A 23385-nucleotide genomic window follows, 5' to 3' on the forward strand; every position below is an offset into this window, starting at 1 on the left:
ACAATTTGGATGGCTAGAATCTCCCAAAACTACCCGCTGCCTGAATCTTAGTAAAACCAAATTTCTCCCTTATGTGACATAACTTCCTCCAATACCAACTACAGTCAAATTTAAGAGTGTAACTCCAGAAATTAAGGCCTTTCAAGTATATTGAGTTAACCCATTTAACCCATAAAATCTCAGGCTGCTCAGATAAAGCCCAAATATACTTGGCAAGAATAGCTCTATTCCAAAGAGCACCATCTCTGAAACCAAGACCACCATACGCTTTAGGAAGACAAACCTTCTGCCAAGAAGCCATATGAGGTTTACTTCTTAGACCAGCACTACCCCACAAAAAGATACTACATAACTTCTCTATTTCCTTAACAACACTCTGAGGTAAAATAAAGATGCTCATCCAATAATTTCGGAGACCAAATAAAACCGAGTGGATGAGCTGCATTCGGCCTGCATAGGAGAGGTGTCTACTGGACCAAGAGTGAAGTCTTAATCTGATTTTTTGCAAAATTATTTCACAGTCCTCATGTCGCCACTTAGTTGGCCTCATAGGTACCCCAAGGTACTTAAGAGGAAAGGAGCCTTCCGTAAGATGCACCTCCTGAGTTATAATGTTTCTCTCAGCAGAAGAAACTCCTCCAAAAAAAATTTGAGACTTAGCAGAATTAATAGTCAAACCAGTAGCCGAACTGAAATCATCAAGAGCGTTTTTAAGAGAAAGATCAGCTGAATGAGTACCCTTACAAAAAAGGATCAAGTCATCAGCAAAATAGATATTTATAAGTTTTAAACTCTTGCACATCGGGTGATATCTGAAAGAAGGTTCAAGAGCAGGAAGTTGAAGTCTCCGAGTCATATATTCCACGATAAGAACAAACAATAGAGGAGACATTGGATCTACCTGACGCAGCCCCTTCTTACCCTTGAATTTACCTTGAACACGACCATTCATGAGTAAAGAATAAGAAGTATTCCTTAAACACACCATAATCCATCCTATAAACTTCATAGGAAAACAGAGAGCTTTTAAAAGATCCTCTAGGAATTGCCAATCTACCGTGTCATAAGCCTTGCTTAAATCAATCTTTATAGCACATCTAGGGGAAGTAATAACCCGACCATAGTTTTTAATAAGATCCTAAAAGATCATGATATTATGAGCTATTGAACAACCCCTAATAAACGCCCCCGTGTTCGGCTGAACACTAGCAGGAAGAACCAACGCCAATCTAGAACATAACAGCTTAGCTATACATTTATACAACGTAGTGCAGCAAGCAATTGGCCTATAATTGATAACTTGAGAAGGATTGGCCACCTTAGGGACTAAGGACAAGGAAGTTTCATGAAGATCTGAAGGAAAGCTCCCTGTTTCAAAATAATGACTGATAGCTGAGCAAACTTCATTCCCAACAACCTGCCAGGCAGCCTTGAAAAATCCAGAGCCATACCCATCCGGACCCGGTGATTTGGTAGAGGGAATACCAAATAAAGCACTTCGAATTTCCTTAAAGGAAAAGGGTTTTAACAGCAGAGTTTGGTGATTTATCGAGAGCTTAGGACTCAAGTCTATACAAGTCATGTTGATACTACCTATAGCTGAACTCTCGCTCCCCAAATATCCTCTGAAATGCTCAACAAAATGAGAGACAACCTTAGAAAAATTATCCACCAGCTTACCTTGATCATTAACAAATGAAGCTATGCCATTATCAGCTCATCGTTGCTTTAGATAAGCATAGAAAAAAGAAGTATTCATATCACCCTTCTTTAACCAGTCTATTTTACTTCTTTGGGTCAAAAAACTATGGACCATTTTTTCCTGAACTATGTAAGCTTCAGCAGCTTCCTTAACAACTTGTTGGTATCTAAACTCAGTCGGGTTAGCTTGGGTTTTTAACTAAGCATCCTGGTACTTCTCTTTAGCAAAATCAAAGCTCAAACCAATGTCTCCAAAGGTATTATGATTAAACTTCTTTAAACTATGTTTCAGCCTCAAAGATTTTAAGAAAATAGCCCTTAAACCAGTAGCCTGAATAGGTAACTGCCAGCTGAACCGAACCACTTCAGAAAACTGAGGATGATCAGCCCAAAAATTGTAAAACCTGAACAACTTAGTACCCAAACTCACCTTAGACTGAATGTTGACAACACAAGAGCAGTGATCTGATACAACTTCCCATCTAAAGACAGCAGTAGCATGAGGAAATAGATCAATCCAAGCCTCATTTATAAAAACATGATCAACTTTGGAATAAATGCGAGCTGGACCATTTTGATTATTAGTCCAAGAGAAAAACGAACCTAAACTTTTTAAGAGAGCAACATGAGCCTCCTCAAGCCAACGAACAGAATCTGCCATCTCAACACCAGAAATTGGATTACCACCAGCTCTATCCATACCAGAAAAAGGGGCATTGAAGTCCCCTAAAATAATCCAAGCTTCATGCACAAGAGAAAGCCTAAGTAACCCTTCCCACAATCTCCTTCTGCCTTCTAAAGAATTAAAACCATAGACAAAAGTAATATAAAACCTTTGCTTCTGTCCAACCATCGTTACCAACACAGTGAACAAATTGATGAGATTCCTCAAGAATTGTAACCTTAACAAAAACCTTCCTCCAAACTATCAATATTCTGCCCTCTGTAACCAAACTGGTATAAAAATCCCAATTAGGTAACTTTTGCTTCATAAAATCCAGAATTTTAGTACCCTTCATCTTAGTCTCCAAAAAACCTCCTATACCAATTTTGAACCTACTACAAATACCCAAAATTGATTTATGCTTATTAGAACTGTTCAGACCCCTTAAATTCCAACTGAGAATATTACTGTTATCCATTAGTAGAAATAGGTAAGGGAATACCATCTTTATTACCACACAAATGCTCTTGAAGAACCTGAAACTGATTGAGTTTATCTTGCCCTTGTCTTGAACTCTTTGTAGTTGAAACTGCCATCTGCCCAGGTTTCAGATGAGAGGCTACACGTTTAGGAGTGAGCCATCTTTTGCTGTTTTGCTTATCCTTATCAACATTAGAATTTGCCCGAGTTTTAAGCTGGTTGTCCTCTGATGTAGCGATTTGAGCCCTTTCCAACTCAACAATACTAGCCTGATCCCCATCCCTTTCTACATTTACAAAACCTGCTATCTCCAAACCAGTAGGCACTTCCTCCTCAGCATTCGGCCAAGACTTCACCTCCTCTTTAGATGTGGTTTATTTTTTTTTTTACCCATTTTGCTTTCAACTCTTTTCGACATTCCATCTCAGCATGACCAAAACCAGAGCAAGCTTTACATTTAATAGGAAGCCATTCATATTCCACTTCTTGTTCCATTATCTGACCAAACTCATTCAGAAATTGAATACTTCTAGGGGGATTATCTGTTACTTCCATATCCACAAGCACTCTTGCAAACTGAATTCTTGAACGCTCCCTAGTAAATTTATCAACCATTATCGGTTTACCAAGCGTACTCACAAGTGCACTAATACATTAACTACCCCAATACTGCAGCCCTAAGTCAGGCAAGTGAATCCAGAGCGGAACTGAACGAACAAGGCGAATAACGCTAAGATCCACAGACCAAGGCCGTATGATAACAGGCTTCCGATCAAAATGAAGAATACCATTCTCAAGTACTTGATCCCTTGTAGCTTCATCATTGAATTTGACCATGGTTAAACCCATAATCATTCTAGATATCTGAGCAATCCCTAAATGACCCCATACTCTTTTAATGAATCCTTCAAAAACAGCCATAGGAGGATTTGCCCCTAGCACCAAGCATATAACTGCCAAACTCCAATTCGCAGATTGGACCTTAACCTCTTATGCATCTATCTTTGCATATTTCCTTCCATCTTTGAATAAAGGCTCAGAAAACTCAAGTTTCTGATCAGAAAATGAAAGCTTACTTGCTGTAAATTGCTGCCATTGTCGATGAGCTGAAGCTTGAAAATCCCCTTCCTCAGCCTTATCCTCCCACGTTGCCCCATGTGAAATCAAGTTTATTGGCCCATCTCCAACGAAACCTTCCTCCTGAGAACTTCTAGTCCCAGGCAGACATTGCTCTTCGTGTCTGAACTCTAAACCCTCTTCTCGAGCCTCTTCATCATCGTTCAACCCATCGGACTTTTGATCTTTAAGCACCAGATCATTAGGACCAGAACTATTAGGATCCTTCTGATCTTGAACCTGCTGAATCTCTTGATCGTCTACCCTAATTGCAGGCTTACGTATCAGTTTTTTCCTCTTCGCCATGGGAGAGAGAAAATCGAACCTAAGCCAATATTTTTCAAGGAATTTTAAATTCCTAAGATTTGGTCTTCAAATCTTAATCGTTGAGTTCTTTGTTTTTTTGGTGAATTATGTTCTTGATCCCAACAAGAACATTCAAGTCTTGCATATTTGCCCTGAAAGTTATGAGAGAGCAGACTATTTAGCTGGTTGTACTTCATCGAAATTTGTTTGTTTGGTCTCTGAAAATTTTATATCTTCTTTTTGGGAAAGGACTTTTATGGTGTGGTTATTCTCGATTTAGAAGAGTTATATGTTCTACCTACCTCAAGTACTCTTTTTCCCTCAGAAGTTTTTCTCCCATTGAGTTTTTGTATTGGTTTCATGCAATATTTTCTTGTTTGGCGAAAGCATATATGTATCCCTTTATTGTTTAGGTTACTCTTTGTTTTATAAGTTTTTATGCTTTCTATATTTTTTTTTACCTTTGATTTGTTTTCTTTTTTTGTTCTAAATATCGAGTAGTTAGGGGAGTTTCCCTTTGCTCCATTTCTTTCACAAAGAGAAAAAAAATAGAGAGAGAGAGAGAGAGATATTATTAAGAGTAGTTTGTATCAAAAGCCATTTCTTCCTAGCCCTAAGCCTAACACTTTCCAACAGATGATTCCCGCATAGATATCAATTACAAATCAATCAGCTGACAGGTAGTACAGAATTATATACCTGTATAAAGTAAATGATCAATCCTCCATCAGACAAATTTGTAATATAGATAAGTGACAAGATATGCAATGCTTCCCTGCTGGTAGGCCTTATACATCTCGTTTGGTTACCATAATTAGTATTTCAGCTAGCATGATTTGAATAAATAAATTGTTCCTTTACATTTAAATAAGCAAATTATATTAAAGAAATCTGAAAACAAACACTAGACATACATATTAAAGAGAAATGAGAACTGTTTAGAATAGATGCCGACATTCATTTTTCAACACCAAAAAATTGATCAAGTAGTAAAATGAGCTTATATAAGTGAAATCGATCAAATCCAAGAAAAAGTGAGCATGAATAAGTAAAAGATTGACAAAAGACGGTCCACTTTTAATAAACATGACTAGACACAGCTCCACTTAATTGGGATATGTATTGGCAAAAATGACAAAGGCCAGCAAATGCTTTAATACGTATTACATTATAGCTCTCTTCCATTTTCGAAGTTTTTCTCTTCTTTCTTTGCTCTTTAGCCATTAGGTAGTTGGTTGGTTAGCTGAGTCTCCTTTTCGGGAAAAAAAACTCTGTTCGTGGTCGAGCTCTCTATTGTCATCATCTTGTTCTTGTTCTTGGTGGTAGCTTTTGGGCAACTTTCAGTTTGTTGGGAGTAGCAGCAAAAGTGCTTGGCCATTAATTATTGGAATCATTTATATTGGGAGACAGACGCTCTTGCAAATCTGAAGCACCTATAATAAGAAAACGTAATTATTTTAAGAAAATTCTGTGATGGAGAGGACTAGATTTGTCTTATAAAACTCTTTTTTGTTTGTCCTATATTTTGTTATATACATATAGTTTTTGAGATAGAAATCTATATATTGTTTAAATTAAATTCTATCTATTTTGTCACGCAATATGTACTTTCCATTAATTATTTAATTTGCAATATTGCATGTTATCTTTCTAACAAAATTTAATAACAAGGTGATTGATAAAATATTTTATTAAGTTATTTTGCAGAATATTATTTTTGTGACAAAGTAGTCTTCTCAATATATATTTGATACTATGCTGAATGCACTCGATATTTTGTCGAATTCACTCGACATCTTATTCGAAGACTAAGAAAATTATCATTTCACTAAGTAACATTTAAAAAAAAAAAAGTTCTGTTTTCACCAACTACATAATTTACAAATACATACTCATGCTACACACATGATATTTTTTTTTCAACGCAGCTAAAAGGTGATTCTGTCATAATATATTACAATATATACTATATGAACCTTGATGTAGATCCACTCATTAATAATTAAGATAACAATAATAAAATTACCTCAAAAATCCAGCGTGAAGCACAGTTTTCTCTCTGGCCATGGCCAGGAGTCGAAAACTTGTGCAAAAGCTAGTTAAGCAAGATGCTATGCAGGAGCTCCCTTCATCCAAAGATGAAGCATCAATTCAGAATCTGACTGGTGAGAATGTTGAGAATATAGGCGATGAGCAATTAGTTACTGGTATCCCTGTGATGGAGGTCAACTCTACGGATCTAGATCTTCCTACGGTGGATCAATCTGCTCCAGCTACAGGTATGGGTTCAATGACGTGGGATGAAGAGGTTGAGGCTTGGTCATTTCAAGAGTCAGCTAAAGAACTGGGCCCGATTTAGGGAGTCTCTTCCTTCATATGGTTGTACGAAGTTGCATTTTATGGAGCCAATTCAGAAGGATGGTCAGAAAGTTGCTCAACTAGATGTAGATGAGATCGAAGTTGAAGCTTCCTACTAGAAATTTGCTTTGATTTGTGTGGTGATTGGTTCTAATCCTCTTCTAGCAATATTTGAAGGATTTATCAAAAGGATTTGGGGAAAACTTGGAATAGAACGTGTTGCTAGAATGAATGCTGGTTTTACGATGGTAAAATTCAAGGATGAAGCAGCTCGAGATCTGGTTCTGGAATCAGGGGTGATACATTTTGATAAGAAACCAGTAGTCATTCGGCCTTGGACGACTAATTTTGGTTCCTTAAAGTCAATTAAATCGGTACCAGTGTGAATTAGGCTTCTTGACCTTGGATTACAATATTGGGGAGTTAACTGCTTGAGTGCTCTTGTTAGTACAATAGGAAGGCCTATAATGATTGATAAGATAACCAAAGAAAGATCTATGATTAAATTTGCTCGTGTTTTAGTGGATATGGAGATTTCTGAAGCTCTTCCCCAGTTTATCAATTACCTCAATGAGAGAGGTCAAGTTATGGAGCAACAGGTAGAGTATGAATGGTTACCTAAGAAGTGCTCACACTGCAAAAAGCTAGGACACACAATTGCTACCTGCAAGTTTGATTCTGAAGCAGTTTGGAAGAAGAAGGATACTAAGAAAGCACCTGCATCTGATCCTACTGAGTCTATAGAGATTGCTACTACCCAAGTTGCTGCTCTGGTAAATTAAGCTCATCCTCAACCGCAGCAGATGGGAGGGTCTCAATCTGAGGAGAGCCCAAAAGATCAAGTGTGGTCCTATCCAAAAAAATTGGGGCCCTGAAACCAGCAAACCAAATTCCATTTCAGAAAACCAGGAACTCTTTTAGTGTTCTTCAAGAACAGCAAAAGGTATTAAATGACTTATCTCAGAATTTAGCCTTGAATGGAGAACTGCAACATATTGAGTTGGAATGTTAGAGGTTTAAATAAGAAGAATAAGTAGATGCCAATCCTAGATGTCCGTCGTTTGAATAAAGTTGGTATTGGGGCTCTCCTTGAAACTAAAATCAATGGAGAGAAGCTTAAGGAAGTTATGTGTTCTACATTTGTGGGTTGGGATTATTATAGTAGTTTGAGATTGGAGGGTAGAATCTTATTAATCTGAAGGCTAGCTGGGTTCATATTGAAGCTATCCAAGATCATGACCAATTTTTTCACTGTAGGGTTCGAATATGTATCACTAATCAAGAGTTTTGTCTTACTATTGTTTATGGTTCGAATCAGTTGGAGGCTAGGCAGTCTCTTTGGTATGAGTTGGCTCAATTGACTTTCCCAGTTAAACATTGGGTCATCTTAGGTGATTTTAATGCAGTCTTTGATCCTAATGACAGAATGGGTGGGAGGACTATTTCGGTGAAAAAACTAGAAGATGCTAGACAATGGCTTGACCTTGGTTTGGTGGAAGAATTGAAGATAATGGGATCTTACTATACTTGGTCTACCAATCAGGAAGGGGGAAATCATATCTATTCTAAGTTAGATAGGGTGTTCTCTAATGACGACTGATTGGATTCCTTTCCTAACGTAACTGCTGTTTCGCACTGGGAGGTGGTTTCAGATCATTGTGCTATTCTTCTGAAGCAAATAGCATTTAAAAATGAGGGAGTTCAACCTTTTCATTTTTACAATATGTGGACTTCTCATCCTCAGTTTAGGACAACAGTTTTGGCCAACTGGTATAAGCCCTTAAAAGTTGAGGGATGTGGCTTGGAGCAAGTCGTTTGGAAGCTTATCCGCCTCAAACATGTGCTGAAGAAATTCAACTGGAGGGTTATTGGAGATGTGGTTAGTAACTATGAGAAAAGTAAAGTTCTTTTTCAATAGGCAAAAACTAACCTTTATTTAGACCCGAATAATAGCTGCTTGTGTACTGAAGAAAGAAAAACATTTATGGAGTTTAAGTGGGAGGAGAAACTTTATGCCAACTTTATTTCTCAAAAGAGTAAGATTGATTGGCTCCGTTTTGGAGATGAAAATTCCTCGTTTTTCATGCAAGTTTGAAGAAAAGAAAAATTTACAACAAGATTGTGACATTTGTTTCTGATGGAGGCCGAGTTGAAGATAACTATCAAAAGGTGGTCAATCATTTTTTACAGCATTTTAAGAATTTCTTGGGTAGTTCAATTAAAGCTTCAGGTTATATTGACCCTATCACTATAGCTTTGGGTCCGATTCTGAATTTTGATGACCAACTGGAGTTGATCAAACCTTTTTCTTGTCAAGATGTCAAATCTACTATGTTCAGTATTAATTCTATAAAAAGCCCTGGCCCTGATGGTATTGGAGCTGGCTTTTTCAAAGCATTATGGAAAGATATAGGCAAGGAGGTGTCCATGGCAGTGCTTGATTTTTTTGAAACTGGGTATATTCCTAAATTTCCGAATAATACTATCTTAGCTCTCATACCTAAGGTTGATAATTCGGTTAATGCTGCTAACTATAGGCCTATTGCTTGTTGCACGACTATTTACAAATGCATCTCTAAAATGCTCTGCAATAGACTTGCTTCTGTTCTCCCAACTCTGATCAATCAAAATCAGGGGCATTTATAAAGCATAGATCACTTCCTCATAATGTTCTCATTCTCCAAGACCTAATTAAGGGTTACAATAGGAAACATTGTTCTCCTCGCTGCTTGATGAAGATTGACATAAGTAAAGCTTATGATTCCATAGATTGGGACTTCTTGGAACATCTATTGAAAGCTCTTAGATTTCCTGGTTTTTTTATCAGATGGATCATGGTCTGTTTAAGAGGCACCTCCTACTATTTATTGATGAATGATCGGATTCAAGGTTGTTTTCAGGGTGGTAAAGGGCTTCGTCAAGGTGATCCTATCTCCCCAATGCTTTTTGTAATAGTGATGGAATACCTTACCCGTCTATTACTTAAAGCTTCCAAGGAAAAAGACTTCAGATTCCATCCTTTATGCAAATCTTTAAATATTATTAGTATTTGCTTTGTTGATGATTAACTTCTGGTTTGCAAAGCTAATGAAAATTCTGTTTAGATTATTCAAAGAACATTTGAAGTCTTCTCCTCTTCATCGGGTCTGGTTATTAATAATCATAAGTCTTGAATTTTCTTTGGAGGAGTTTCTGACCCTGTGAAAGACTCTCTTTTGAATCTTACTCAGTTGGCTGAAGGGGTATTTCCTCTGACTTATCATGGAGTGCCTTTGAGACCAACAAAATGGAAGGCTATTGACTGTGATATAATCCTTAAGAAAATTAGATTGAGGGTACATGTTTAGGCCAGTAGAAATCTCTCCTATGCAGGTCGGGTTCAATTAATCCATTCTGTTATGTTGGGAATAAGAAATTATTGGATGAGCATATTTCTATTACCTCAGGGTGTCATTAAAGGCATTGATCGTCTTTGTAGGAACTTTCTTTGGGGAGAAAAAGCTTCCCGCTCATCTTCCTTCTTGGGAGCAAGTTTGCCGTCCAAAAAGTTATGGTGGTTTGGGTTTTAAAGAGGGGCCTATTTGGAATAAAATTTTGCTAGCAAAATATATCTGGGCTATCTCTTCTAAGCAGGACTTACTTTAGGTGAAATGGGTGAATTGTATCTATTTAAAAGGGACTCAGATTTGGGATTATGTTTTGCAGCAAGACTCTAGCTGGTACTAGAGAAAGTTGATCAAGCTCAGCAAGTCTATATCTAACTCGATTTTGGAATCTGTAGTAGTGCAAGGGAAACTTCATTTGAGTAAGCTTTATCACTTGATCATTCCTGGTGTTCCAATTAGTAGCATGAAATCTGTTTGGTGTAGTTTTTCAGTGCCCAAGCACAAGTTCATATTGTGGCAAGCAGTAAACCAGAAATTGCTCACAAGGGACCTGGTTCATTCTTGTCATCTATCTATTCCTTGTTTGACCTGTCCGGTTTGTGCTAATGAGGTTGAAATTCATCCCCACCTCTTTTTTGATTGTGAGTTCTTCAAGAGAGTGATTCATTCTATCTATGGTTGGCTGGGAGAGCTTATTTGGCCTGAGAAATTCGAAGATTGGTGTTCTTGGCTGGCTAAAGGCAGAAGAGGCTGGTTGGCTCGGCTAATGACAGCAGCTCTTGCTGCCACAGTTTATTTTCTCTGGTTTAATAGAAACAAATGTTGCTTTGAGTATAGCTGTATTATTGTTTTCAGCTTGATTCTATGATCAAATTTTCTGTTAAAGCTAGAGTTCTTAGTATTAGTACTAAGAAGTTGTCTTCCAAAGAGAAACAATTGATTCATTTTATCTCTAGTTTGTAATTTGAGGGAGAGTTATTGCTCCGACCTCCTATTGCAATTGCTTGTTTGATCAATATAATTTTCTCTTCTTCTTGATAAAAAAAAAAAATAACAAAATTAAATTGCATTAAGTTCGAGGCCATGTCACCCCTACCCCTAGTGGACACAAGAACCTCTACACAATGTGGAGAGAGGTCCCCGATATTCTATCCACAAAACACCAAATCTGAAAGTTTTCTTGATATGGAAATATTTGGAAACCAAAGCAGTCTTTACCGATTTTAGGTGACATTACTCTTTTGAATGAACATGTGAATATAGACGCCCTTCTTTATCGATCCACCAGCATATCTTAGTGGATGCCCTTCATCAATCGACCTTTCTCTTTTCTCTTTTTTCTTTTGGCAGTTTGCATTTGGCATCTCATTTATAATAGCATTGCACAATGCTCTAACTTTTTCTTTTTTGGGCTAAACATATATTGCTCCAACCTATCAAAGCTGTTCATTATTACAATTATTGATGTTGTTTGAAACTTGGTAAAATGTTGGGTTTAAACTTGCCATCATTAAAAGCCATGTAGAATGGCTTTAGTAACGAACATTATAGAAGGGCACTTGATTGGATAAAAATTATCTATGACAAATCTCCTATAATATATATTATATAATTAGTCCTGCGAACAAAAAGCTTCACGCCATTGAATTTGCCATCAGGTACACGTATATATCAGCCATATGTGGCAGCCACAATAATGTCGCAATAAATATGGTCGTTATATAACTCACTTAATGTGAAATTAAGAAAGGCATTACTACAACAAACAAAGCCATTTACGTCAATTATAATATAAAATAAAAATTCATATTTTTTCAACTCTATTGTAAAAATATTATTTATGTCAGTTTTGTAAGTTTTAACACAAATTAAGAGCTTCTACATTAATTCTAGTATGAGTTGCTATAATAGAACCTACCTAAAATCCTTTACTTTTAGGGAGAGTATTTATGATGGTTCTTGCACAAGAATTGACGTAGAAAGAAGACTATCATGTGACATAAACGAAAGCCTTTATTTAGTCACTTTTGAGGGTTTATTGAAGATTGAAATACAAAATTAAATTGATATTTTAGACAAAGAATTATAAACAAAGAAGCTTTATTTATCCATCAATTTCTAATTTGTAATTTCTTGTTTAGGATTGTATCTTAGTTTCATATTTTCATTGGAATATATAATATTTTATAACATTAAATATGTTGCTTAATGTTATAAAATATTATATATTCCAATGGAAATATGAAACTAAGATACAACCCTAAACAAGAAATTACAAATTAGAATTTGATTGATAAATAAAGTTACTACTCTACTGCAAAAGATACAAATAAAATACATATATATGAAGAAGTAGAAAAGAAGGGGATTACAAAATCAAAACAATAACAATACAAACAAAATAACAAAGAAGAATAAGAGAATAATATAAGAACAATAGAATAATATAAAGAACACTCTTATACTCACACAATCTTAAATGAAGAGAAGTGAGATCACTAGATTTGAACAAGGGTTGAAATGATCTTTGTCCAAAAGCTTATTTCCCCATATTCGCTTAGCACTAAGGGACTCTCAAGTTTAGGAAATAACTCTTTTGAATTATTAAGCCTTGTATTTTCTAACCAATTGCTAAAATGGATGGAAAAAATAATATTTACAAGTGACCAAATTGTCTCTATTTATAGAGTTTTTGATCACCATTTGGTTTTCAAATTCCACAAACTCTCTTGGCTGATACTAATTATAAATTAAATGAATAATTTGAGAGTTACTTGGAGAGTTATGACGTTCAAAGCATAAAAAAATGCTTAAAAACTGAAATGTTATGTTACTGATTAGTAACCTCAATTAACAATTTTGATTACAAGCTATCAAAACGCTCAACTCTTCTCCCATGAAATTTTGTAACATCCAAACATTTACTGACTGCCCAAATGAAATCCCTAACAACTATAAGACATTATAGCACATGAAAATTAAATCAATAATATGTAATTCCATTTACATGTTGATTATAGTGATATTTTGGGAGTTTCAAACCAGTAACAAGATTTGTAACTTCCCTTAGTATGTTACAAATTGACAAAATAATTTTTTGTCACAACCATTTTATTTGTCACCCTCATTTACTCAATATTATCTTATTTTGTAAAATAATTAATATAACATTTAAATATCCTAACAACACACTAAAACATACAAATGACTGAAGACTAGAACATTCTATTGACTAACTCAGAACAAAATGTCTAAAATAATAAAAACATATTAAATAAAAGAAACATAAGAGACACGTGGACTGATATAGCTTTCCTGAAGCAATTTTTAACACTCCTCCTTGCTTTAGAATCTGAAGATTCTAATTTCTTTCTTTAGAAGCTCAAACTTGCTTACAGGAAGTGGTTTTGTAAACAAATCTGCAAGTTGATCTTCAGATTTGCAATAAACTAATGTAAATTCTCCATTTTTCTTTATCTCTATGAGGGAGTAAAGCTTGATGTTGAAATGCTTAGTTTTTCCATGGAACACCGAATTGTGAGAGATTGCAATTGATGATTGTTGGGGGGTTGATTAGGACCTGCACAACACAGCCAATATAGTGCACAAAGAATAGCAACAAAGAAGAACAAGTAATAGACAATTTAAACAAACCCAAAATAATCAAAAGTAAAACACAAAAGAAAGAACACCAAGAATACTTGGTTCAGATACAACCAGTTTGGTTGATCCTACATCCAAGGCTAGGCAGCAATGCCTAAGTCAAATCCACTATATCTGAAACTAGATTACACCCTCCAAGCTCTCAAGATTACAACACTCATCAAACTTCTCTTGAAACACTCTCTCATTAGAGTATTACAACACAGTTCTTGCTCTCAGCCAAAACTCTCAGAAATTGAATACACTTAGGTTGATCAGGCCTAAAACTATATATAGGGTTGAGATACAAGAACTAAATAGACAAACAGAAACTAACTGTAACTAACAACAACTAGTTAGTATGTTACAACTTACTGGTGTCCACGCAGATGCAACTAGAGAAAACGTAGATGCAACTGAAAACACCAGATAACTGTGAGCTTTTATTTTGCTAATCTTTTGATTGGTTGAGGAAAGAAGTCACAATCTTCACAATGATTGATTATCAACAAAAATCTTTGTGTTATCCTTCTACTCCATATGTAAATCACACATAATTTTTTCAACCATAATACTTGGTTTACTGTTGCTATTATAATAAATTCAGCCCCTGCAATGAATTGTGCTACAATCTCTTGCTTCTTTGGGCACCAAGAGAAAAATCTTGATCCTAGGCTGAAACAATATCTTGAAGTACTTTTCATATCATCAATGGATCCAACCCATTCACTATTTGAAAATCCACATAACTTGAAGCTTTGACACTTCTTTAACGTAACACCATAGTTGCCAATACCTTTGATATGCCTTAATATTCTTTTTGCTACTATTAAATGTATTTGCTTGGCACAAGACATAAATCAAGATAAAAGACTTACAACAAATAAAATATTAGGTCTTATTGTTGTAAGATATATTAGATTGTCAATTAATATTCTATAGTATCATTCATCAACTTTATCTATGCCATCTTCCTTTTTCAGATTCTCCTTTTGATTCATTGGTGTACTTGTTGCTTTGCACTCCTCCATCGGAAATTTCTTCAAAATTTATTTTGAATATTTTTTCTCACAAATAATTACTTCTTTTGTGAATCCCAAGAAAGTAAATCATAAATAAAAGATCTGTCATTTCAAAAACCTGCATCATTTCTTACTTTCACTCATCAACCAAACCTGCATTATTTCATGTTACGAAAAGATCATGAACATAAAGTGACACTATAAGAACATCATTAATTTCTCTCCTATTTAGCGTAAAGAGTGGGCTTAGATAATCTTTAGATAAAGCCTAAGCTTAGCAAGTGATCATCTATCCTATTGTACCAAGCTCTAGGTGCTTGTTTTAGACCAAAAAAAAGCCTTTTTTTAACCGGAAGACCTTATCTTCTTCACCTTGAACTATAAATCCACTTGGTTGCTCCACATATAGTTCTTCTAAAACACTATTTAAAAAAGTTGATTTCAAATCTAACTATAAAACTTTCCACCCTTTTTGTGCTGATATGGCTAGAAACATTCTGATTGTGTCTAAGTTAGCAGCGTGAGCAAACATCTTGGATTAATAAACACAAAAAATTGAGCATACCCTTTAACTAAAAGACTACCTATGTACTTGTTTATGGAACCATCTGCATTGAGCTTTATTCTATACACCTACTTTACTCAAGTGACTTTTCTTCCTTCAAGCCTGTCAACTAATTCTCAAGTTTTATTCTTTTGAATAATTGAAATCTCCTCCTCCATCGCTTTCTTCCATTTTGTGTCTTTAAGAGATTCTTCATGTCCAGTAGGTTCATAGATTGCCATATTACATTGCTGATATATGTCAAAAAGTGATCTTGTGTCTCTGATTGGAGGATTATCTTCTGGTTATTATTGCCACTAGTTTATTGTTTGCTAATGAAGTGAATTATCTATCTAATCTCGTTTGTGAATTTTTCTAGTCCCATCTCTCATCTTCAACGAAGTGTGCATCTCTAGTAATGGTAATGCTTGCTATTTGTTGATTTTGTCGGCTTTGGAAATTAAACTATACCCCATGAAGATGCCTGGAATCACATTCTTTTCAAGTTTATCACGCTTAACCTGTGGAACATAAACAAAACACACACAACCAAATACTTTAAGAAAGCTTTGTGAAGGCTTACAGCCATACCAAGCCTCAAATGGAGTTTTGTCTTCTACAACATTTGTAAGAAATCAATTTTTCACAAAAATTCTTTAGGCAACTCTTTCTCACTAAACATACATCTAGCCATTTCCATTACATATCTATCCCTCCTTTCTCTAACTCCATTTTGTTTTGGAATGTAGTGAGTAGTGAACTTATGTTCAATGCTATCTTTTTCACAAAACAAATTAAATTCTACAGAGGTTTATTCTTTCCCATTGTCGGACCTCACAACTTGAATTCTGCAACCACTTTGGTTCTCCAACATTTTCTTGAACTTCAAGAAAACTCTAGCAACTTCTGACTTATATTTCAAAAAAAAAAAAATCTAAAACATGTATTCTTACAAAATCATCAATAAAAAAGAATGTAATAGAGGCTACCTTGTAGTGATGGCGTTCTTTGAGGTCATGCTACATCCATGTAAATTAGTTGCAACTTGTGAAAGGCCCTCCAAGTTGATTTAGGAAATTGCATTCTATTTTGTTTACCAAATTGCATTCTATGTTGGTATATAATCAGCAAGAATTGGTAAGCCTCTTATCATGTCATTCTTCGAAGATTACAATGCCCAAGCGTCTTGTGCCAAATGTTCGTGATGCTGACATCAGTAGAGTAAACAACGTGCTCTTCCGTTGTTGGTTCAAATGGGAAACTTTTACCTCTAATTTTAATCTGTAAAATCTCTATCTTAGAGGCATCATAACTGTGAAAATATCAACTTTCAAATGATATTTTGAATCCTTTTTCAATTAGATGACCCACACTTAACTAATTTTGATCAATATCAGGTACGTAAAGAACATCTGAAATTGTCTTTGTACTTGAATTTGTTGTGATTGCAGTGGTACCTTTTCCTTTTGCAGAAATATAACCATCTTTTTAATTTCTGACCATTGTAATTTCAGTGGGCTTCAAATCCTTGAAAAGATTTTTTTCGTAAGTCACGTGGTTTGTACAAACACTGTCAATCAACCAATATTTTGAAGAGCTCCAAGTTGAAAAACATGTTGCCACAAACTGGTCCTCTTCATCTTGATCGACAATTTGGGCATCAACTTCTTGCTTTTGAAGTTGGCTTCTACAAACCACAACTTCATGTCTAGTTGGTGACACATATTACACTTTGCATCTGGTTTCTCCTAGGATTTGAATGCTAGATGGCCTTTTCTACCATAGCGTTAAGAAGGTGGATAGTTTCTCTTTAAATTTCCACCCTTGTTTTTAAGCTAGTTGCTTGCTGTGTTTTCTCTGGTCTCTCATTTTTCCTATTTGTTTTTTCTTTTCAGAATCTTAAGGCTTAGCTGGAAAAGCTCCTTCAACCATATGATCTTCCCTCATATGTCTCCATTGCTCTTGAGCCTGGAAATCATTTAACAATTCTACCAAGGTAATCTTTGACATATTCTTTGTGTTCCAAGGTAGGGAGTGATGCTTCGTATCTTTCTCGCACAATTACTAGAAGAATTTTACAATTCTAGATACAAGCAATCAAGTGCCAAGTAACCTAACCTTGTTAGCAATGTCAAGCAATCAATTTTAGTATTCTTTAACTGTCTCGGGCTCTTTTATCTTTTGCAACTCAAAATTCCTTACTAAATTTAGCACTTACATGCCTCATATCCTTTCATCTCCTGCGCACCAAAAACTACTTTCCACAACACATAATTATAAGTGTTTTGAAAATGTATTATATAATATATACTATGTAAAAAAAATGTTAAAGTAATAGAAATAAAAAAAAAAAAAAAAAAAAAAACCTACTCCCGTAACCACCATCTCTTTCTCTTTCTCCTTCTTGTCCTTTTCTCTTCCCTTCGCCCTAGCAGCCACTCCCATAACCACCATCATCCTCAGCTCCGACCACCTAACCACCATCCTCACAACCCTTTTTCTCGGAGCCAAGCTCCAAATCTCAGGCACCCGTGAACCCAACCCCCGAACCAAGTGACCCCAGGTGCGAGCCCACCTCTGCGTGCCTTCGACCCAGTGCGATTTTCCATTCGCAGGCCACCGCCAGGCGCGATTCTCCACCTGTTCTGCTATAGAGCCCCGAGTGTGCACCAAGCGAGGGCCTAGATTCCACAAGCCCAAGCGCGCCTCCCCTTAATGGTGCTTTGATTGTTTGTACTTAGCGATATCAAAGGCATCGTTTCTGTGCTTCAAAAAATCAGAGAGAAAGCTCATAAGGATGGCCAGAAGAAGAACGAAGAGACCTTTTCAAGGTTATTCCGATCTTTTAACACACTATATGATCGAATAATTAATTCGTGATTATGAATGAAATTCTTGTCTGGTTTCTAATTTGCTAGTTAGTTTTTATTGCGGTGATAGTGTGGCTGCTGAGATTAAGTCTATGATTGATGAATTGAAGTCCAAATTTGACAAAGATAGGTATGATCATCTATAAATAATGTCCACATTGAAGTCGAAATGTGTTTTTCTAGTTTGATTCAGATAGTTGTTATGTCCACAGACAAGGTTTTTCTAAAGCACTTTCGAAGAGCTCAAAAGAGGTCTGAGTATGAAAATTTTGATTTCATTATTTGTTGTTAGTGTATTGCAATTTTTTTGACCTCTTGATCACGTGTTTTTCGTATTTGTAGTTTGAGAACTATTTGAAAAAGGAAACTTCCAAGTTCCAAACACTTTATCAGCAATTTTGCAAGGAAAAAGCAGCCCATTTGCAGCGTTGAAAGGTATTCTCTGTTATTTAAATTTAAATTAAATTCCACATTTGGTGTTTCAATTCATAACATGATTTGTTCTCCATTCAATGATTACGGAGACAAAAAAATGGACATGTGATTTGGATTGAACTCTTTAAATTTTGTTTCTGAAATTGTACTGGCTCATGTTCTAATACATTAGTTAGTTCTTATTCTATATTTTCTTACTTACCAACATGATATATGGGTAAGATTAGTGACAATAATAAGGTAAATAGATTCATTTTCTAGTGTCAGATACCATTTCCAAGTTTGAAGAAGAGAAGGAAAGGCTTTTAAAGCGATATGAACAAATGAGTAATTTACAGGGCACTACTCTTTTCATTCCCTTGTAGAGAAATGTAATTACAGTAGTCTTGTTGTAAATAAATGACATCAGGGAAGAAAGAAAAGAGTATGATGTCAGAACATGAAAAGCTTGTGGAGATAAAATTACTCAATTGGAGGAGTCTCTGAAAAGGAAAACTCAAGTATATACTGAATTACTAATCATAAACTTCAGGTTTTCTGAGCTCAAGCCAGTTGGGTCTCTTTCTGCCAATTCTAATTAGCATTCCTATTTGGATTCAGGACGACAAAACTTTCAGCATTTTGAGGAAAACTTTGGGTTCCCTTTTTGAGAATGCCTCGGATGAGGATTTCCCACCTGATGATTAAAGCTTTGCTTCAGTGTTGGCATCTCAGAGAAAGACAAAACTGACCACTCTTTCAACCTGATTCAAGATATGTCCTTTAATATCTTCCTTATTACACTGTCTCTAGATAGTAGGAAAAACTTAAATTGTCCATAGTTATTTTCCATATGTTTCTCTTCGAAAACCACCTAAAAGAAATGTTAGAAATGAAATAAACTGCAAAAAGTTCAGTTGTTTAATCATTTGGATATATTAATTCCTTGCAAGATGAGTTACAAGACATGATTTTAAAACTCTAAACCAGAACTTAAACCTCTTAATTTTCCAATGTGGTTTGGTATATGAATGGTCCATTGAATTAAAGCATTTAGTCTTCTTATCAATGCCCCTATCTCCCTTTTGAATTTAGATGTGTGAAAAGTATTCAATTAGTTTGTCTTGAAATTTCATTCTGTACAGAAAAAGTGACTGATAAAGTCTTTTTTTGGAATTTATGAGTTTTTCTTATCTGGGTATTAAGCCATTGCTTTGAATGAAAAAAATGCCCAAATTTAATTTTAGTTTTCTTGTTATCTGGGTTTTAAGCACATAATAGAGGAAAATCACATATATATACATATATATTTATTATATGTTGATATGTCCTTATCATTTTAACTCAAAAGTCATGATTTTGAAGTTTTTTTTCTTTCTTATTAATTCTTGCGTTGTAATTTCCATCACATAAAAATGGAGTTTTGATTAGTTTTCATTTCCTTGTGACAGTTCCAGCCTTGTAAGTGCAAGTAAAGTTGAGAAAAAGGGAAAATGTCTCTGTTTTGTATGCTTGATTCTTGATTACTGGTTTGAGTTTAAATGGGTATTTGCTTCAAGTGTATGAGAAGCTTCTTGGGAGCCAATGCTTTAAATGCTTGTGGTGATTTCATGAAATGCAGAGAATGAAATTCTTGAATATATTATATGGACTACTGAAAATTTGTTGCTGGTTCACTTCATCTGTCTCTGTGTTGCCTTCTAGTTTCTTTTAAGGATCTTGATATTATATTATTTGCTTGTAGAACTTATTTTAAAGCATACTAGAGCTTTTCTGGTAAACATATTAATGGTGTCATATGCGTACTTACTATACATAATGACTACTGTAATGCATGTTGGTGAATTGGATTGCTTACTTATTTATAATGGTTATATTTGATAATGGTTGAAGCGTGTCTATGAGTTTGATTTGCTGTTTTGTATTGGAATGAAAGATAATTAAAAAGTGGGGATCTATTTGATAAATGTCCTCTTTTAATTTCAATTTACTTTTTTATCCTCATAAAAATAATTGGTATTAATTATCTATATGGATCAATAATCAAATATCTTAGAAACTGATTCTCATTTGTGTCTATATATTATCTTGTGATTTGTCTTTGTCTTTGTCATAGAAGTGGACGCTACTTAGAGACCAAACAAATATATTATATATTTTTTTCATATATGTGTTAGTGTGAAGCTGCCACCTTGATTATGTAAATATTTTAGGATTCAACGATAGTCTTTCAAAGTGCTTTGTTTAATGGTAGAGACAATGGCTTTTGACATAGCAATTTTTTATTTTTTTTAAATATTGCTCTCTTTTTGCTCAAATAGATTTGATCCTTTGTCATCTAAGTTCTAACCAAAATTAACTTAAATTAAAAGAATGAGGACTGATTTTCTTTAGGCTTAGATTTGTGCATTGTGAATTTGAGTAGACCGATTGTATTTCTATGTTTAGGCTATTAGTTTTGGGGTTAGAAGTTTGGAATCTGAATTTAACTAGATGGAGCTTTCGATTATCTCTCTATGTTTATGCTAACAATTTTAGGTGCAACATCTTTAAGCTGTTTAGAATTAGAATTGCATGGTTGGGCTACTTCATTTTGGTGCAACATCTTTGTTAGTAAAAAACAGTTATGAAATTTTGAACATATGGAGGGCTTATTACATGTGATTATTAAAGATAATTTACTGACGCAGTTATGTAACAGGTGGTTTGTCAATAAAATGAAGTTTATGTTCATTGGTTGGCTCAAACAACTCTAGGTCCTATAGATAATATATGCTTTTTACTTGCCTTAAACATGTCGTTCTTTAGGTGAACCTATTCCTGTTATTTTCTTGGATGTAATCATGTAACTGGTGAGAGTGTTCCCCTTTCTAAAACTGAGTTGGATGATTTTAGTCCGACTAGAACAGGGAGCCTCCACTCTCAAAAGCAAAGTTTTGGGTATGCGTAATTCATATGCCCATTTTTTTTAAAGTTTCTCTTTGATGACCTACGGGATAGACTTGCATTTTGTAACTTTAAAAGTTGCATGCAAAAGTTTTGAGTTAGTTGTTCAATAACAAGACACGTTAGTTTGTTATCATTGTTTTAGAAATGATTTTGCATTTATTTTTTTCTGAGTGCCTTCAGAATTCAAATCCCTTGACTTCTAACACTTATTTTCAGGTTAATACCACAGATCCTTTATCTGGAAAACTTGCTCAACGTGAAACAAGCACAATGCCATAGTGGGCTGGTTCTTGTTGGTAGCGCTTTCTTTTCCAATCTATAGTAGCTAGCCTTTTGTTGTTGTTCTCAACTATAACACATTTAGCCTCAATCACAATTTAGTTGCTTGAAAAAATTACTGCTGCTTTGTTTTTGTCTGTAAAAGTTATCCTGACTTTACCGGAAATTATTGCCTGGATCTGCCTAAACTTTCAGAAATCTGAACAATACAAGATGTAGATAGTTTGTTGTATTACACCTTAACTATGAAGAAATTTCCCTACATTTGATGTTTCCTTGCTCATAGCCTAAGTGAAATTGGTTTTACCACATTCAAGTTTACCTTCCATATTTTTCTTTGTTGAATTCAAATCTTATGCGTTTCTAAGAAGGGTTCAGGTAGCGTTTATTACTTCTAATTGCTTCTGTAAGTTCATAATCCATCTCACGCACCAATTATATTGTCAAAATAGACTTTATCTTTCTAGATGACCATTTGAAGAATCTATTACTTGCATTTGTCTTTTTGTTGAATTTCACTCCTTTTTGTGCTTGAGAGACCACTAGAATTGAAGGGATGGCTCTAAGCTTTTAAACTGCAATCACTATAGTATGTTTCTTCAAAGAGTTAATCCTTTTCACTTACTCATGGATTGGTTGTGGCTTGAAATACTTGGAACCAATGAAGATGTGAAAAATTATTCTTTTATATTCATTTCTAGGTACTATTTGAGATTTATGGACCCGAATACATTATTCTTGTTCATGATCTGAGATACGAAGATTGCTAGGGTCTTATTATTTTCAGTTACAATTAAAAGAGAAACATAGCTGGCTGTAAAATGTTGTTATCTCTCATTACCATGATTTTGAATAAACAACATATAAAATCGGTATAAGACCTTGTAATATTTGATTGTTGATAGTAGATTGAAAAAGATTACCCTCTTATGGTGTTGTTCTTGATTTTTTTGTTTGTTTGTGTTCTCTGATTTGATCTTGTTTTGAGGCAAAATGGTCTTACCTTTACTTAGCATGGCGGATGAAATTAGCTTTACTTAGCATGGCTTCAAATTTATATATTTGGTCTTTGATTATAAGCCCTGTTTATTTTATAAAACAATTTGCACCTTCTTGTTGATTAAGATTCTAGGTCCTGTATATGGAGGTTTCACTTAGCTCTCTTCCTAGATAAAAGAGCGTAAGTTGTGGAGTATTACTAACATATTGGATTTATTGCATTGCAATTTAATATTTTTATGATCATGATTTTTTTGTAGCTTTTTTGTTGTAAAGACTTTTGCAATTTTATAATTTATCTTAGAAGTACGAAAAACATAAAAAAAGAGTAAAATTGGTGCTGCCTGTCAACATAAAAATGTGTCCTGTGAATTATTTCCATTGCTGCGTCCCTTGCCATTGTTTCGAGCGTATTCATATTTCTAACTGTACCCAGGTGTCATAACTTTGCTTTCCATTTTTCATCCCAATTCATTTGTTAAAGATTTGTATGAAGAAAGTTACATGTTAGAGATAAGCATGATGACGCAGTTGCTCCTAGTCTTCATTTTAGTTAAAACTCTGATCTAAGATTTTTATTTAATGAATTTAGTCATTTACATTATTTTGGTGTTATAGTATGACCAAAGACTTAGATAATTTATTGATTCTGTTT

Source organism: Humulus lupulus, chromosome 1 (assembly GCF_963169125.1).
Source record: "Humulus lupulus chromosome 1, drHumLupu1.1, whole genome shotgun sequence".
NCBI classification, from domain to species: Eukaryota; Viridiplantae; Streptophyta; class Magnoliopsida; order Rosales; family Cannabaceae; genus Humulus; species Humulus lupulus.